The sequence below is a fragment of the Mustela lutreola genome, chromosome 4, assembly GCF_030435805.1.
Source record: "Mustela lutreola isolate mMusLut2 chromosome 4, mMusLut2.pri, whole genome shotgun sequence".
Taxonomy (NCBI): domain Eukaryota; kingdom Metazoa; phylum Chordata; class Mammalia; order Carnivora; family Mustelidae; genus Mustela; species Mustela lutreola.
The window spans coordinates 109,677,107-109,697,004 of NC_081293.1; positions in this window are offsets into that span (position 1 = coordinate 109,677,107).

Genomic DNA, 19,898 nt, shown 5'->3' on the forward strand with positions numbered 1-19,898 from the left:
CATCCAGAGAATTCCATCCATAGACATTTCCCCAGTTTCCCTTGCCACCTATTTCCCAATTGTGCTCAAGCCCTTGACCATCTAGCCAAAGTGTGGACAGCAGCCCCTGAACTGGTATAGAATTGCCACTTTCCCTTTCAGGAAAGGGAATTCCTAGGCACACTGCTTGAAGTTCTGTACCCTGGGAGTATTTTCCTTCGTGGAAGTCCCAGACAGGGGCTGCAGGGAGGCAACCATCACTTCCAGGTGGTGCCTGAGTACATGCCAGGAGCATCTCTGACCCGGGTATTATTTTTCTTTTCTTCTGTCACCTGACTGCAGGTAACTCTCGATGAGGAGGCCATAGGCACATAAAGGGAAGGAAGACAGTGGGTCAGGAGTGGGGAACCACGCGCCCTTGGACAGATTCTTTGTGTAACTTGCATGCTCAGGACTGCCTGGGCCCAGCCATATGTATAGCAGTTCCACTGCACGATGGAACACTGCTTGAAATGTTCTACTTTGTGGCATGGTGGGTCAGATGATAGCTGCCTAATGGCTGAGTGTCACTGTGCGTCATGTTCAGGTCACCTTTTAAGTGGGTAGCCCAAGGTTAAGTTAAGGCCCTCTAATAGGTCTTGAGCTGTTTCTCAAAAGGAACAATTATCCAAAGACAATGGTGGGGCTTGGTCCCCAACCCCTAAGGTCCTGCACTGCAGATCACCTATGAGAATCAGCCAAAGCTCCAAATAGCAATCCTATCTGCCCTTGGAGCTGCAGGGTCATGTGGACTGAGTGGCTGAGCAGCTCTTATAGCAGCCTGGACCTGATGCAGAACTTTCTGTCATTCTGGGTCTCACTCAAAATGAGCAGCTTTTTGGGGTCACTCAATAAATTAACTGGAGTCCCACATCTAAATGAGGACTGTTTTGCCTCCAAAAGTCAAAGGAGGTCATGGGCATCATGCCTCATTCATGGATGTTGGAGGGGTCAGATACAACAAGTGACAAGTTAGGAGGAACATCTCATCGTGCTCCACAGATCAGGACCCTAGAAATTTCACTGAGTTCAAAGGCCTCTGAATTTGTCTGATGTACTTCCCACCTTCTGTTGTACTAACATCTTCCCAACATCTACAGTGGTTGCAGCTTCTTGTTCACGAAGTCAGGTCATCAATGTCAAGGGCTCGTGTGAACATGGTCTCTTGTGTGGAAGGGAAAGTCAGTCAAGTCCCTGGGAACTAAACCATGACACAGGGCTGGAGAGTTGATACACCTCTGTAGGACAGGAGAGGGTATTTATGGCCTGGCCAACTGAAAGGAAACTGCTTCTGGTGGTTTTTACCAACAGGTTTGAGAAGAGAGCATTTTTTAGGCTGAAAGCTGTAGAATCAATTGTGGGGGATGTGTTAATTTGTCCAAGCAATGAGGCTACATCTGGTTCAGGAACACAGAGTCACCATCTGGGTAAAGTTATGAGAACCCATAGTCATTATTCAGGATCCATCTGTTTTCTGCACAGACTTAATAGGAAAGCTGGAGTGGGGAGGAGTTGGCTGTCATCACCCTGCACCCCTCAAGTCCTTGATGTTGGCATTCATCTCTTCAGTTCCTATAGAAATGTGCCATAACCAATGGTTTTCCACTAGAGAAAGTTCTAGTGGCTTCCACATGGCTTTCTCACCATAATAGTACTTACTAATAGGCCATGGAATCAACACAGGGATGCTACTAGCTGCTGGGAATGTCTTTCCAACTATGCAGTCCAGACCTGAGAAATAACCGCAGGCTAAACTTAGGGATCCACTGGGCTGACTCTGAGATCTGCCTTCGACTGTCTGATTTCCATGAGCATCTACTCTGAGTGCTGGACAACAGGGATGTTTTGGGTCTCCTGAAATTCCTGTCAACTCAGAGCCCATGTTCATAGTCTCTGAAGAGTCTGATTAGTTTCTTTTTTGCAATGCACAGTAACCGTGAAGAGGGCCAGAGGTTCCTTTGTGGAAGTCTGGGTGAGGATTAACAGTAAAAACCTTTGGCATTGTAGCAGAGTCACCCCTCTTGGCCTTACATCCACTCAAGGTGTTTTGGGTCTGCAAACTGGCTCAAGACTGAGAAGCCATCACTCTCTGTTTCCAGGACTCAATTTAAGGTCTGTTCACTCAACTAGCATTGCTCACACAGGTCGAGTATTGGATGTCCCATTTCTTTCCTTTCTAGAACACAGGGATCAAGTGCTGATTACTGTGTTGGCTCTGCTGTCCATGATGGCCGCAGGTCCACACGGCTTTGGTTGTGGGGTGCTACTCCTGGCCCATGCCACCCCCGATCCAACCAATTCTATTGCATGTCAGTTTCCCTGTTATAACCACAGTTACCATTGGAGGGTCCGGCTCAGGGTGCAGAGCAATCACAGAACCCTTCAAGGGTGTGGCCTCCACTCACTAGTGATTTCTCACAGTCCTGGTGGAAGGTCTGGGGTCTGGTCCTTCCCAGGGTGGGTCAGAATGTCTTTGTGACAACTACACTCTCACTTCCCCAGCCTGCTGCAACAGATGAAATCTTTCTGTCCGCTGAAATCTCTATGCCAGAATTCTAGTCCCTCATGTGATGGTTTTGGTAGGAGGTCCTTGGGGAGATGATTAAATCAGGAGGGGACAACCGTCATGAATGGGATTAGGGTCCTTTGGAAAAACACTCCAGAAACTGTGGGAGAAAACTGGCAGTCTGCCACCTGGGCCCTTGCCAGAAGCTGACCACACTGGCGTCCTGACCTCAGACCTCCAGACCCCGTGACTGTGAGAAATAAATAAAACTGTTGTGATTACAGCCCCCCAACAATACTGCTTTACCCACCAGCCCAAACTGCCTATGAAACACCCCTGAGCTTTGAATCCCCGCCTTTGTAGGACACCAAGGCCGGCCTGGTGCTTTAGCTTTACTGAGCAGAAGCCACCTTTTGGGTTATGTTTCCACCAACAATCCGATTGGACAAACTGACTCAAAGCTGCCACATTAGATGCAGACTATCTGCTTAGTGGACCCATCTCAGCAAATGTGTCTTGATCTGCCTTCCTATTCCTTCTATCCTCAACCTCCAGTCCCAAGGCATTTGGGATTGCCTCCTTCAGGCTCAAACTTTTGGAGGAAAGTTGGCTTTCTGTCATGTTACTTTTTAATAGGACTTAACGTAGGAGGCAATCTATGGATTCAGCTGGGTTCAGAGGAGTCTGGCTGTTTGCTAGTGAGATCAGTACTCAATGAGATTAGTACATCACTAATTAGATATGCCAAATGCCTTGAGTAGGTTGGGTGATGTTCAAATATAGCTTTGCATTTGGATGAAATGTTAATACTAATTGCCCTTTAACTCAAATATTGGTGTCAGGCTTTAAATTCTCCTAAGCTCAAAGATCTTCCCCTAAATCAGTAACCAGAAATGGATGCTGGTTTCACTTTAAACCCAATAAACCATCTGCTCCATGCCTCTGGCTTCATTTATCCCCTAGGAGTGGAACACCTCTCCCAGATGCAGCCTCTTCTTGGGAGCATGGATTACTTGTCAGCCCTGCCAGAAACCATCAGACACACCTCAATTCCACCTGGTTTGAAATGCAGTCAGGTTCTCACTCCTGGTGTTCCTGTCTGATCACGAAGCCAGCTGGAAGCCCAGCAGAATCCCTGATGTCTTCATTTCCTGAGATCCAGTCATTCTGGTCTTCTCATAAGGGTGGTTCAAATCAAGTCACGGAAGTCTTTCTCCCCAGACATCAGCCAAATCCAATTTGCCTATTCTCCTTGAGCCCCGCAGGAGACCCCTCCCTGACCCACCTGCCCCCATGTTAGACTGATGCTATCTATTCTCCACATGGAGCAAGAATAGTCTTTGCAAAACATTTATCAAATTTGTCTATTCTTGTCTTAATACATTTTTAAAATATTTTATTTATTTATTTGTGTGTGTGAGAGAGAGACGGCATAAAAAGGGGGAGGTCAGGGGGAGAAGCAGACTCCCAGCTAAGCAGGGAGCCTGACTCAGGGCTTGATCCCAGGACTCCAGGATCATGACCTGAGCAGAAGGCAGATGCTTAACCAATGAGCCATCCCAGCACCCTTCTTAATACATTTTAATCCATTAAGCTGTTCCTGGGCTAAGGAGAAAGACCCTTAATGAAACCTCAGTAAGTCTTCAGGGCAAGATACCGAACTCCACTTCTGGCAACATTCTCTAACAGGTACAAGTGTGTGCACATCTCTCTCTACACACACACACCCCACAAACACAGAACTAGCATACACATGATACAGGATGTATAATGCATATATTTATCTGCATCATGTAAGCTTTCATGCACTCACATGGGTAATATATGATTACATAAATATACAATATTATTATAATTTATGATTATGTGTATAATATACATTTAACACAGAAATATATTTAATATATCATTGTAATGACCACATATACCTATACCACAAAGAAATATTAAACATTTTTAATTATTAAGGTAGTAATGCATGTCTAAGGTGTTATTAAAATCCATTATTTGCTTCCTGACCAAATTATGGATTATAAAGACTTGAGATATACTCTGGTTCTTCTGCTCCAAACGATTGGTCTGAGAGGTTTGCTTCCCTCAGTTGTTGGGACTGAGACTAATTACTTAGCAAACTGGGGTTTATGACAAGGCTGTGTCCCTTCAGAAAGAAGTCATCTGCTCTCCTCTGTGGTAACCGTGAAGATCACACTTTCATTGAAGTAGAGTTTAGATAACATATAATTTACTATTTTAAAGTCTACAATTTACTGGGCTTTAGTTCAGTCACAATCTTGTGCAACAGTTACCTTTGTGTGGAACCAAAATAATTTTGCTGTCCCCAAAGGAGATCCCAAACCGTTAGACAGTTTCTCCCTTTTCCCTTGACCCCATCTAGCCCTGGCAAGCACGAACCTGCTTCCTGTCTCTGTGGATTTACCAATTTTAACTGCTTCCTATAAATAGAAACACATAATGTGTGACCCTTTGTGTCCGCCTTCTTGTGCTGATCATGGCATGTTTGACAGCCATCCACACTGGAGCACATATTTTACTATTTTTTTTTACAGCCAAATAGTAGTCTGTTGTATGCACAGACCACATTTTTGTTTATCCCTATCCTGAACACAATAACTGTGGAAGTTCTTATTTTTACCTCATTCTGCTTACACACCAGTATCTCCTGGGCCATAGGGCATGTCCAAATTATTGCTTCCTAATTAAAAAAATAATTCTGTTACTTAGAGTAAGTTAGTCACCTTCCTCTGTACAGAGGTTAATAAAACCAGGGGTCCACAAACACTGTCCTCACAGTGTTCCCCACCATTATCCTCATGTTTCTGTTCTCTTTTCTACAAAACACTCCTTTTGATATGTTTGTGTGTGTCCCCAAAGATGCTTTGGCTGGGTACAATGTGGGGGCTCTGAGCGTGTGCTTTTCCTCCATGTGAACAGTTCTGTGCCAGAAATCTCGTTCTCTGTCTTCTTTTCCTGTGGGCTCTGGGGCTACTTATGTTGCCGCCAGTCCTTCTTCCCACTTGGGGCTTTTCCCCTGCCACAGGTTCCATAGCAAGCACCAACTGCATCTGTCGCATCAGTTCACCAACAATAGAAAGTACGTTGTTTCTAATTCCCTGCTGCAACACATCAAGCCTGTGTCTGTGTCTCCCTATGGACGAATTTAAGAGTATCTCTCAGATAGAGGCCCAGGAATGAGATAACTGGTCATAGAACACACACTTTGTGTCACTGAATGCTCCCTGGACTCCTTTCCAGAACGTTCTGTGATTTACACTCCCACAGAAGGGCTCAAAAGGCTCTTTCCTCCCACCTTGGCTGACACATGTTATTATGACCCCTTATTAGTCAATTTGATGGATGTGAAGTGTATCACATTATTTCAACCTATGTTTCCTGGTTTACTCATGGATGGAGCATCTTTTCACCAAGTGGATTTTTAGTGTTCTTTTCTGGAAATTGCCCATCCATGTCTTTTGTAGATTTTTAAAAATGGGGACTCCTTAACTGTGTTGTTGTTGTCATCCTCATAGCTAATTTGTAAGAATTTTTGGATATAGGATGCCTGTGGGGCTCAGTCAGTGAAGTGCCTGCCTTTGGCTCAGGTCATGATCCCAGAGTCCTTGGTTCAAGCCCCACATTGGTGGGATCCTTGGTCAGCAGGGAGCCTGCTTCTCCTTCTTCTTCTGAACTTTCCCCTGCTTGTGCTCAAGCTCTCTCTTTCTCTCTGTCAGGTAAGTAAATAAAATCTCAAAAAAAAAAAAGAATTTGGGGATATAGTAGACTTTGATTTATTGTATTTTAGATATGTCTCAAAAATATAGAGTCTGTTTTATGTATGTTTTATGTCTGTTTTATGTGGTACCCTGTGTGTTGAAGTCTCTCTTAACACTCTGTAGGTGTTTATTGTTGATTAGAAATGCTTAATTGTCTTGAATGTTTTTGCTGTGTTTCTGATGTTTTTCCTTTCCCTGGGTTAGTTTTATATTCTCTTCTTTATTCTTTTGATCTTTAATCTATTTGCAGTCCAACTCTCTATCCAACAGTTGAATTAATAAATAAACATGGAAGAAGGAGAAAATCACACTTACAGAAAAATTCTAATTAATGAGTGCAGACAAAATGAGGGGAATAGAAAATCACTGTTAGCACATCACAGCGATATTGCTGCTGGCAATATCCATGGACAAATGCCAAATATTGATTAATTACTATATTGGTTTTAATATATGTCCACAAATTATTTGATATTCCTCTTTCCAGGGGGGTGAAGATTGATTTCCTTTCTGCTGAGTGTGTGGGCTAGAATTAATTACTCATTTCTAATAAATAGTGAACAGAAAGGGAAAAATAGTAACTCTAGTGGAGAAACAGGTGGGTGCCAAAGTGTTGAAGGTTCATGTCACCAGTAATAAGTCATGTGACCAAGCTAATGGAAGGACTCAGGCTCATCACCCCGTGACAACCTTCTGAAAATCTATGCCTTCCCAGATCTTCCCAGAAGCCCCATATGGTCATGGGAGGACCCTAGACACATTGAAACCCCAGGGCACTTGAAGGAAAACTTGACCTGGGCTCTTCAAAACATTGGGACCAGCAAGGACAGATTGAGCTGCCGTCTCTTTGGAGAAAACCTGAGGAAACACAGTGACTACATACCATGAGGAATCGTGGGACACCAGGGGAAAAAAACAGTTAAATTCCAGTCAAGTCTTCAGCTTGGATGATAATGTGTCAATGTTATTTTCTTAGAATTGGTAAATGTACAATGATTATATTAGGTAATGTTACAGGGAAACCGAGTGAAGGCTCCATGCTCTTTGCAACTTTTCTTCCAAAGTAAATAAAAGGTAAAATTCATTTCAAAATAAAATAAAAAAAATACCCCACAAACACTTTACAGATGATATAATAAACCGGAGGAAATAATTTTTCATAGCAATGTGATGTGGAATGTATTTTTATGACTGACAAATTTGACTACATAATAATCTTTCAATAAAAACAGCAGGACAAAAAAATATACTCTAATTAAAACTAACAGTTAAAGGAAAAAGTGGGGTCCTATAAGACCACATGTAGAAAGGGATCTTGGATGCAGAGCAGCCTGGACAGGAGGCAAACCCACAGGTAAAGAGGTACTTCCGATGACCTTGAAACAATTTCACTTCAAAGTCGCTGTAAGTGTATCTCTGCTTTACGCTGTCCCTGGGTGCTGTGCAGGGTGCAGATCTCCGATGTGTGAGGACGTTCTTTGGGTGACATCCAGTCACAACATCTGTGTGCTGTTTCCTCACTAATCCATTCCTTAAAAATCTGAGTGAAATCCATCCTTTCAGCACTCAGGCAGCCTCTGCCCACAGTCTTCGATTCAACGCCTCCTGCGGGAACTTATTCACTCATGTCCTTATTGTGAGTCTCTTCAGTTCATCCAAAGCATGGCTCAACAAGTAAACAAACAACCTTTTGCCCTACAACAGGGCTTGATCTACTTCCTGCCCTGGTTCAAGCCTTGGAGTGCTCCCTTCTGCGAACAAGGCCACTTTAATGCCGACCTCTGGGGTCCAGCCTGGTTTGCAAGGTCACCTAAGGGACCCACAGTGGGGAGGAAAGGGACCCACTCATCTCAGACTTGTATGCAATTGTTAAATACTCTCGCTCTCTGCTTTTTAATTCTTAAAAAAATTTCAAAAGGATTTTCTAAGGAGGCCATGTCCAAAGGAATTTAATACTCCGCTGACTGAGTCCACTCATTACTCCCATTAAAACTGTCTGTTAACTAGGACTTCAGACAGTTACAAGTGTGGGTGCCTGAGGGCAAGCAAGGGCCCCAGCAGAAGCCCTTGAGCTGCAGCATGAACATGAGCTTGAGGAACAGATGAGCACAGGAGGGCATCCTAGGAACCTGGTGTCAGCAGATGCATGAAGACAGAACAGCTAGCAAAGACCTGGAACATGGAAGTCATTCTACATGATGCCCAATATTGTAGACCTTCCCAGTGCACTGGGAGTGTTAGACAAGGAGAGTCACCAAAATAGGGGCAGGGCAAAAAGTGCAGTGAAATGCAGGGAATCATGTGACCCCATTTACGTAAGAAATGACACAACTGCTTATGCGTATCGATGGCCACCAACCTAACTACACACAGAATGGATTCTCCCTCTTCCTTCCTCCATGCCCTCTTGCTTCTCCACATTTCCCCTCAGTCAGTGATTTTCAGATTGACTCCCATAGACACTGGGGGTCCCTTTGGTTTTCCTCGGGAGTAGCCTGGCATGGAGGTGATAGATGAAGGCTCGAGCAGAACCCTGACATTTCACGAGTGATTCCGTCCAGAGAAATGCCCTTCTCATCTCTTTCTGTCTTGAGCTCTGTGAAGGGCTGCTTCCCAAAAGCAGAGACAAAATCTCCTGCCCAGGCTAGCCCCATTTCCATTCTCTTGTTACACAGGTAAGTGCTGAACCCGAGGGTGAAAACTACATATCCCGAGGTAGAGAAAGCTTCCCAATTCTTCTCTGGAATGGACTTCATTTAGGGACGAGACAAAGGTGCAAACCCAGAAGCAGGAGGTGAATGGAATGATTCTAGGGGGTCTTCCCCAAATTTATGGGCAGGCAGCTTAGTGCGGGCTTGATGCTAAGGTGCTTTCCTTTCTGTACAAGGGGAATTTGTGGAGAGATAAAATTCTCCAGAATGGAAGGTAAGGACCTCATTCTCCCAAAGAGCCAGAGCGGTTATGTTATTCATTTATGGCAGAGCTAAGGTCCTTGGCTAAAGCTGGTGGTTTAACACACCTCCTGGCTGATTTCCCCCATTAACAGGTATCCGTGAAGAGTGAGCTTTAGTTAAAGACACCTGTTATGGTGTGCACTCCGTGGGTTTTGACCAAGGTGCACAGTCACATACCCACCAGCAAAGCCATTTCCTTTGCCGCAAAACTCCCATCATGCTTTGCTTCCGTCACGGAACCCTCTGGGTGCTGGCAAGCCCTGATGGTGATGGATCTGTGCTCCATTCCTTCTGCTTCCCCTTTCCAGGATGTTACAGATGGACTCAGAGACTGGAGAGTGTTTTGGGCCTGTCTTCTTCATAATGAAATGCATTGCCAAGTTGTCCACATGTTTGCCTGGGTCAGGTGTTCCTTCTGTTAATGGGACATGTTCTGTTGTATGGCTGTAGCACAGTTTGTGAACTCACTCCCCTGCTGAAGGACTTCTGGATGGCGTTCACTGTTTCAGGACTAGGACAGAAGCTGGATTTATAACCCTGGATGCTGGTAACCTTTATTTATTTATTTTTTAAAGATTTTATTTATTTATTTGTGAGAGAGAGAGAGTGAGAGCGAGCACAGGCAGACAGAGTGGAAAGCAGAGTCAGAGGGAGAAGCAGGCTCCCTGTGGAGCAAGGAGCCCGATATGGGACTCGATCCCAGGATGCTGGGATCATGACCTGAGCCGAAGGCAGCTGCTTAACCAACTGAGCCACCCAGGCGTCCCGCTGGTAACCTTTATTAACTCACAAAATGAGACCAGTAAAGGAGTTTATGTATCCCCATGTACCCCACTCTCCCAAGAGGCCTTCCTGGTCACCGGTGGTCCTTGAAGGAAGGAAGATACAGGGAATTGTGACTTGACCCTTCTTGCTTTTTGACCCCTGAGGGAAAGACCAAATAGTCCTGGAAAGTCTGAAAGAAAGAGAGAAAGAGAGAAAGGGGGTGGGGTGAGAGAGAGAGAGAGGGAGGGAGGAGAGGTGGCAAAACTACTCCCTGCTCATGCAGTGGGAGCCATAGCAAAATGTGAAGGTTGAATTCTCCTCATGAAGGGAAGAAAAGTGCTCAGAGTGTAGACACAGAAAATTCAGACCCTGAAGTCATTGAATCAGTTGGACTCTGCCATGCTTCTCCCTTCTGGAACACCTGCCTAAAAAAAAAAAAAAAAAATGTTCCTCGACTCCTCAGGTTGTCACAAGCTGTCCCACAAGTTAGTGCTGGATAGATTTTCTTGAGTCAAGCGTAGATAGGGTAATGAGATATGCAATGTTGAAGAAGTGACATAGGTAAAAAAGTAGTAATGTAAGTCAACAGAGGATGATTGCATATAGTACCTTGAACTGGGAAAATGATCTAAGTTCTCAACTCATTTATTCTGGTGTAATTTAATGAAGGCATGAGAAGTCTTCAGAAAGTTCTAATGAGCCAAGATACTGCAAATTAAATACAAAGTGGAAATGCTAGCACATTTCTCCACAGGATACTCTACATTAAATGAATAAATCCTAAGGCTGGATATTTGATTTTGAAAATTAAACTGTTTCCTGCCTAAACTAGACACTTGGTCTGGTTCCACGTCCTGGGTGTGGCATCCACTCTCTGGAATCTGTGACCCAAATGACATCTCTTCCTCCTCCAGCCCTCCTGGCTGAGGCTGCTGGCCGGGCCTCCTGGTTCCCGGCATTTGATCCCCAGGCCACCTTTGCCCTCTCTCCTCTGGTGGTCCTGTCTTTTGTCTCTTATGCACATCCCACCGCACCTCGGTCCTTACCACACTATGCCAGGAGATGTGTGAGCCACCATTCTGTCATGTCTCCTTTCAGTCTGAAAGCCTCCCCTGGCTCCCTATTACCTAGACAGTGAAGCTGAGTGTCTCTTGGCCCTTGGCCATACAGTCAACACAGTGATGGGCTCACTGAAATTGTTCTGTAATACCGATTGCTTCCTGGTGATCTCAAGCAAGAACACATTCTACGTTCCAGGCTTGGCTGCCTTGTCTTTGCCCGTCCCCCCGGTGGCTGGATCTCCTCTCCCTGCCTGTCCTCATTCTCCACGAGGACCCCTTAGCACTCTTGGGACATGTGCCTCATTGCCGCCTGGACGGGAGGGCTCATAAGACATGGAGGAGCACAAGATGATCAGTGTGGCTGAAATAAAGCATGGATTGAGTGGTGTTCAGAGACTGGCTGTCCCAGTAGCTGGCAGGCTGCCATCCTCCCCTGCCCCATCCCAATCAGATGACTAGGCCACTGCGGACAGGCTGCCTGGTTGCCACACTCCATCTGGAATGCAACTACCGCAGGCGACCCCTTCCCAGCTGTCAGAGCATCTTCCCCAAGCTGTTTTCACTAACAACGCTTTGGACACCAAAGGTCATGGGCGTTTTGTACACCATGGGCCCAGGCTCTGACACCAGCTGGGTGTGGAACAATTCAGATCCATTCTGACATGAACTAACCCTGAGCTGGGGCAGACCACCCAGTCCCACAAGACCATCCCCTACTTCAGAAACCAGTCGCAAGTCCTGGGCCACTCGCACTTCTGCTGGACCAGCCCTAGCCTGGGCATTCCACGACCTGCTCCTCTGGTTTGAGATTTGCAAGAACAGCTCGCAGAACTCAGGAAAGGGCTCTGCTCACTACTGTCAGTATATTATAAAGGCTCCAACTCCAGGACAGCCAGGTGGATGAGAGGCATGGGGCAAACCATGTGGAGAGGGACAGGGCACTGCCACACTTTCTTGGGGCACCAACCTCCAGCACCTCCATGCCTTCACCAACCCGGAAGATCTTTTTGAAATTTTCAGGGAGGTTTCATTACATAGGCATGGTTGATTAATTCGTTGGTCGTGGGTGATTGACTCAACCTCTAGCCCCTTTCCTCTCCCTGGAAGTCAGGGAGCGGGGCAGAAAATTCCAGCCCTCTAAACACATGGGTGGTCTCCTGGCCATCAGCTCCCATCCTGGAGCCACCAGCCATGTCACTGGAAAGCAGAAGCTACTCTTATTACTCTGATGATTCCAAGGGTCTTTGGAACTCTGTGCCAGGACACAGGGACAAAAGCCTAATACATGTTCCCCCTGTTCTCATGGTTCCTTGGTTCAAACCCTCCTATGGTGGCCCATCCACTCAGAGTAAAAGCGAGCTGCCCAGTGGCCTCCCAGGTCCAGCATGACCCAGCCCTGCTCAGATCTCATGTCCCGCCATCTTTCCCAGTCTCACTCTTCAGCCACTGCCAGCTGCTGCTCCTCACACACAGCTGACATGCCCTGCTTTTGGGCCTTTGCATCTGCTCTCCCCTTTGCCTGGAGCAGGCTTCCCAGATGCGTGTGCGGCTGCCTCTCTCACCACCCAGGACCTCAGCTCAAGCATCCCCTTGTCAAGGGGGCTTCCTTGGAAGGAGACAGCAGCCTTCTCCTGGGCACTTTCTCCTCTCTCCTCTATTTTTCTCTCCGCTGCTCACCATTTCTGACACTGAGTCCCCTTGCTATCCATTGCCTGTCTCGCCTCTGCTCCCAGCACTGAAAATCCAGAGAAGCCCCCTCTGCAGGTCTCTGGGTCTCCCATGCTCTTGCATGTAGTGGTTCTTTCCCCTTCTGTTGGCCAGAGAGGGCACCCCCTCTCACCATGTTGGCTGGGTGGGTGTCTGTGAGCGTCTGTGCTGCAGAGAAGGCTGAGAGAGAAGGAGTGAGGCTGCCTGGGCTCAGCCCACCATGACCAAGTGTAAGTCAGCGGATACCCAGAGATGTGGGTGGGCCTGAGAGAGGAACCACTGTGGCCAAGGTACCAGCATTGGGCACCTGCAGGACTGAAACTTGGACCCCCTCTTTGGATTCCAGATCCCATTTGGTAGGTTTTCCCGAGTCATCATTTGTGTCCTGACCTGAGTACATCTTACTTGTCGGTAGGAGAAACTGCTGGGGATGGGACCACCCCATCACCTGTCCCACGCAGGGGCCAGGCCCACAGGCGGTTCTGGTCCTGGAACAGCGGACAGGCGGGGGTGCTGGTGTCACACGGAGAGCACAGATGGTAAGGGAAGTAGTCTGTGGGGACACAGCCCGCCTCCTGCGCATTTGCTGCAGTGGAGACTCCACTCGGCTCCCTTGTGCCCTGCAGCTGGTGTGCTCATTCCAGCTGGGACCATTCCCCAGTGTGCAGGTGGCCTCGCACTGCTGCAGGTTCAAGTGAGGAGCACATGAGAGACTTCGTGAGCCCCTTTGCTCAAGGTTTTCAGTCTTTCTTGCAGTAAATACAAAGACTCCTAATTTTTTAATACCTCAAAGCATAAGAATATGTCATTATGGAATAGACGGCAAGATATTGGTATTACTGATCCCAATTTCTGTTATGTATGATGCTTACTGTTCAATGGAGCAGTGGTATATCATAGACATACCGATGTCTATGATACATGAAGCACGTGAACTGCTTTTGGCTGCTCTCATGTTAATAGAGATGGTCAGAGTGGTGAGCACCTCCTATTTTGCTGTTAACACCCTGCTGTCTCCCCCTCAAATAATCTGATTTTTAATTGTCCAGCACTTTATAAAGAGAATGTCTGTCATCTTTCAAATCCATCTATAAGTGGCTACTAACCACTTTCTCCACCAAATAGGATTCTGAGCAGCCCCTGGTCAGTGGTCCTTGGAGCTCTTACTCTAAGAGTGTTCAATATTGACATATCGGTGGACAAATCAATCAATAAATGTATTCAAAAGGGGACGGGTTCACCCCAAATTGACTTCTGACTTATGCATCATGTATTATTTTCTTTTTACTTCTGTGTGTGTGTGTGTGTGTGTGTGTGTGACTTGCGATCTGTTCTTCATTTAATCTGCCTGTACAATTCTAACTCATTAATCAAATATTAAACTTTCTAAGCCATTATATGCCATGCACTGAATATGCATTCCCTGTAAATTAAGAATGAAAACATAACAAGCCAGATAAATTAAAGAGTTATAACTCACATAAAATCACTTGTCTCTTTTGCTACAAAAGAAACCATTCCTGCTTTGGGATCATGATCTCAGGGTGGTGAGATCGAGCCCCGAGTTGGGCTCTGTGCTCAGTGTGGTGTCTGCTTGACATTCTCCCTCTCCCTCTCCCTCAGTCCCTCCCTGACTTGCTCTCCCTCCCTCTATCTCAAATAAATAAGATTTTTTTAAAAAAGCAATTTTGCTTTCTTCATACCTCATTGGAAGATACTAATAACTTAATAACTTGTAACCAGTAACATCTTAGACCAAAAAGCTGAGAGGAAGCCAACATGGGCAGACTGGTGAAATGATGTCTCTGTGCCTGGGATGGAGGTTCTGTCGTTTGAGAAAAAATATCAGAGGTCAAGAAAGTGAAACAAAACAGAAAGGCACATGGGCATTTAAAAAAAAAAAAAAGGGAGGATTTAGGGGTAATTTGTGCTTTTGAAGAATTGGTTGCTACAAACTGTGGAGAAATGTGGATCCCGTATTTATCTATTTATCTATTTATTTATTTATTTATTTGATGTGTCAATGAACTCTTTTTTTTTTTTTTTTTAAGTAAACATATAATATATTTTTATCTCCAGGGGTACAGGTCTGTGAATCGCCCGGTTTACACACTTCACATCACACACCAAAGCACATACCCTCCACAATGTCCATAATTCCACCCCCCTTCTTCCAACCCCCCTCCCCCAGCAACCCTCAGTTTGTTTTGTGAGATTAAGAGTCACTTATGGTTTGTCTCCCTCCCAATCCCATCTTGTTTCATTTATTCTTCTCCTACCCCCTTAAGCCCCCATGTTGCATCACCACTTCCTCATATCAGGGGGATCATATGATAGTTGTCTTTCTCTGCTTGACTTATTTTGCTAAGCATGATATGCTCTAGTTCCATCCACGTTGTCACAAATGGCAAGATTTCATTTCTTTTGATGGCTGCATAGTATTCCATTGTGTATATATACCACATCTTCTTGATCCATTCATCTGTTGGTGGACATCTAGGTTCTTTCCATAGTTTGGCTATTGTGGACATTGCTGCTATAAACATTCGGGTGCACGTGCCCCTTCAGATCACTACCTTTGTATCTTTAGGGTAAATACCCAGTAGAGCTATTTCTGGGTCATAGGGTAGTTCTATTTTCAACATTTTGAGGAACCTCCATGTTGTTTTTTAGAGAGGTTGCACCAGCTTGCATTCCCACCAACAGTGTAGGAGGGTTCCCCTTTCTCCGCATCCTCGCCAGCATCTGTCATTTCCTGACTTGTTGATTTTAGCCATTCTGACTGGTGTGAGGTGATATCGCATTGTGGTTTTGATTTGTATTTCCCTGATGCCGAGTGATATGGAGCACTTTTTCATGTGTCTGTTGGCCATCTGGATGTCTTCTTGCCAAAAATGTCTGTTCATGTCCTCTGCCCATTTCATGATTGGATTATTTGTTCTTTGGGTGTTGAGTTTGCTAAGTTCTTTTTAGATTTTGGACACTAGCCCTTTATCTGATATGTTGTTTGCAAATATCTTCTCCCATTCTGTCAGTTGTCTTTTGGTTTTGTTAACTGTTTCCTTTGCTGTGCAAAAGCTTTTGATCTTGATGAAATCCCAATAGTTCATTTTTGCCCTTGCCTCCCTTGCCTTTGGCGATGTTCCTACGAAGATGTTGCTGCGGTTGAGGTTGAAGAGGTTGCTTCCTGTGTTCTCCTCACGGATTTTGATGGAGACCTTTCTCACATTGAGGTCCTTCATCCATTTTGAGTCTATTTTCGTGTGTGGTGTAAGGAAATGGTCCAATTTCATTTTTCTGCATGTGGCTGTCCAATTTTCCCAACACCATTTATTGAAGAGGCTGTCTTTTTTCCATTGGACATTCTTTCCTGCTTTGTAGAAGATTAGTTGACCATAGAGTTGAGGGTCTATTTCTGGGATTTCTGATTCTGTTCCATTGACCTATGTGTCTGTTTTTGTGCCAGTACCATGCTGTCTTGATGATGACAACTTTGTAATAGAGCTTGAAGTCCAGAATTGTGATGCCACCAACTTTGGCTTTTTTTTTCAATATTCCTTTTCTGGTTCCATATAAATTTTAGGATTATTTGTTCCATTTCTTTGAAAAAGATGGATGGTACTTTGATAGGAATTGCATTAAATGTGTAGATTGCTTTAGGTGGCATAGACATTTTCACAATATTTATTCTTCCAATCCAGGAACATGGAACATTTTTCCATTTCTTTGTGTTTTCCTCAATTTCTTTCATGAGTACTTTATAGTTTTCTGAGTATAGATTCTGTGCCTCTTTGGTTAAGTTTATTCCTAGGTATCTTAGGGTTTTGGGTGCAATTGTAAATGGGATTGACTACCTAATTTCTATTTCTTCTGTCTTGTTGTTGGTGTAGAGAAATGCAACTGATTTCTGTGCATTGATTTTATCTCCTGACACTTTACTGAATTCCTGTACAAGTTCTAGCAGTTTTGGAGTGGAGTCTTTTGGGTTTTCCACATATAGTATCATATCATCTGCGAAGAGTGATAGTTTGACTTCTTCTTTGCTGATTTGGATGCCTTTAATTTCCTTTTGTTGTCTGATTGCTGAGGATAGGACTTCAAGTACTATGTTGAATAGCAGTGGTGATAATGGACATCCCTGCCATGTTCCTGACCTTAGCAGAAAAGCTTTCAGTTTTTCTCCATTGAGAATGATATTTGCGGTGGGTTTTTCATAAATGGCTTTGATAATATTGAGGTATGTGCCCACTATCCCTACACTTTGAAGAGTTTTGATCAGGAAGGGATGTTGTACTTTGTCAAATGCTTTTTCAGCATCTATTGAGAGTATCATATGATATGGTTCTTGTTCTTTCTTTTATTAATGTGCTGTATCACATTGATTGATTTGCGGATATTGAACCCAACTTGCAGCCCTGGAATAAATCCCACTTGGTCGTGTTGAATAATTCTTTTAATGTACTGTTGAATCCTATTGGCTAGTATTTTGGTGAGAATTTTCGCATCTGTGTTCATCAAGGATATTGGTCTATAGCTCTCTTTTTTGATGGGATCCTTGTCTGGTTTTGGGATCAAGATGATGCTGGCCTCATAAAATGAGTTTGGAAGTTTTCCTTCCTTTTCTATTTTTTGGAACAGTTTCAGGAGAACAGGAATTCGTTCTTCTTTAAATGTTTGGTAGAATTCCCCCGGGAAGCCATCTGGCCCTGGGCTTTTGTTTGGGGATTTTTAATGACTGTTTCAATCCCCTTACTGGTTATGGGTCTGTTCAGGCTTTCTATTTCTTCCTGGCTCAGTTATGGTAGTTTATATGTTTCTAGGAATGCATCCATTTCTTCCAGATTGTCAAATTTGTTGGCGTAGAGTTGCTCACAGTATGTTCTTATAATTGTTTGTATTTCTTTGGTGTTAGTTGTGATCTCTCCTCTTTCATTCATGATTTTATTTATTTGGGTCCTTTCTCTTTTCTTCTTGATAAGTCTGGCCAGGGGTTTATCAATTTTATTAATTCTTTCAAAGAACCAGATCCTAGTTTCATTGATTTGTTCTATTGTTTTTTTGGTTTCTATTTCATTGATTCCTGCTCTGATCTTTATGATTTCTCTTCTCCTGCTGGGTTTTGGGTTTCTTTCTTGTTCTTTCTCCAGCTCCTTTAGGTGTAGGGTTAGGTTGTGTACCTGAGACCTTTCTTGTTTCTTGAGAAAGGCTTGTACCACTATATATTTTCCTCTCAGGACTGCCTTTGTTGTGTCCCACAGATTTTGAACCATTGTGCTTTCATTATCATTTGTTTCCATGATTTTTATCAATTCACCTTTAATTTCCTGGTTGACCCATTCATTCTTTAGAAGAATGCTGTTTAGTCTCCATGTATTTGGGTTCTTTCCAAACTTCCTCTTGTGATTGAGTTCTAGCTTCAGAGTACTGTGGTCTGAAAATATGCAGGGAATGATCCCAATCTTTTGATACCGGTTGAGTCCTGATTTAGGACCGAGGATGTGGTCTATTCTGGAGAATGTTCCATGTGCACTAGAGAAGAATGTGTATTCTGTTGCTTTGGGATGAAATGTTCTGAATATATCTGTGATGTCCATCTGGTCCAGTGTGTCGTTTAAGGCCTTTATTTCCTTGCTGATCTTTTGCTTGGATGATCTGTCCATTTCAGTGAGGGGAGTGTTAAAGTCCCCTACTATTATTTTATTATTGTTGATGTGTTTCTTTGATTTTGTTATTAATTGGTTTATATAATTGGCTGCTCCCACGTTGGGGGCATAGATATTTAAAATTGTTAGATCTTCTTGTTGGACAGACCCTTTGAGTATGATATAGTGTCCTTCCTCATCTCTTATTATAGTCTTTGGCTTAAAATCTAATTGATCTGATATAAGGATTGCCACTCCTGCTTTCTTCTGATGTCCATTAGCATGGTAAATTCTTTTCCACCCCCTCACTTTAAATCTGGAGGTGTCTTCGGGCTTAAAATGTGTTTCTTGTAGGCAACATATAGATAGGTTTTGTTTTTTTTATCCATTCTGATACCCTGTGTCTTTTGATTGGGGCATTTAGCCCATTAACATTCAGGGTAACTATTGAGAGATATGAATTTAGTGCCATTGTATTGCCTGTAAGGTCACTGTTACTGTATATTGTCTCTGTTCCTTTCTGATCTACCACTTGTAGGCTCTCTCTTTGCTTAGAGGACCCCTTTCAATATTTCCTTTAGAGCTGGTTTGGTGTTTGCAAATTCTTTCAGTTTTTGTTTGTCCTGGAAGATTTTAATCTCTCCTTCTATTTTCAATGATAGCCTAGCTGGATATAGTATTCTTGGCTGCATATTTTTCTCATTTAATGCTCTGAATATATCATGCCTGCTCTTTATGGCCTGCCAGGTCTCTGTGGATAAGTCCACCGCCAATCTAATATTTTTACCATTGTATGTTACAGACTTCTTTTCCTGGGCTGCTTTCAGGATTTTCTCTTTGTCACTAAGGCTTGTAAATTTTACTATTAGGTGACGGGGTGTGGGCCTATTCTTATTGATTTTGAGGGGCGTTCTCTGAACCTCCTGAATTTTGATGCTTGTTCCCTTAGCCATATTGGGGAAATTCTCCCCAATAGTTCTCTCCAGTTTACCTTCTGCTCCCCTCTCTCTTTCTTCTTCTTCTGGAATCCTAATTATTCTAATGTTGTTTCGTCTTATGGTGTCACTTATCTCTCGAATTCTCCCCTCGTGGTCCAGTAGCTGTTTGTCCCTCTTTTGCTCAGCTTCTTTATTCTCTGTCATTTGGTCTTCTATATTGCTAATTCTTTCTTCTGCCTCATTTATCCTAGCAGTGAGAGCCTCCATTTTTGATTGTACCTCATTAATAGCTTTTTTGATTTCAACTTGTTTAGATTTTAGTTCTTTTATTTCTCCAGAAAGGGCTTTTATATCTCCCAAGAGGGTTTCTCTAATATCTTCCATGCCTTTTTCGATCCCAGCTAGAACCTTGAGAATTGTCATTCTGAACTCTAGATCTGACATATTACCGATGTCTGTATTGATTAGGTCCCTAGCCTTCGGTACTGCTTCTTGTTCTTTTTTCTGTGGTGAATT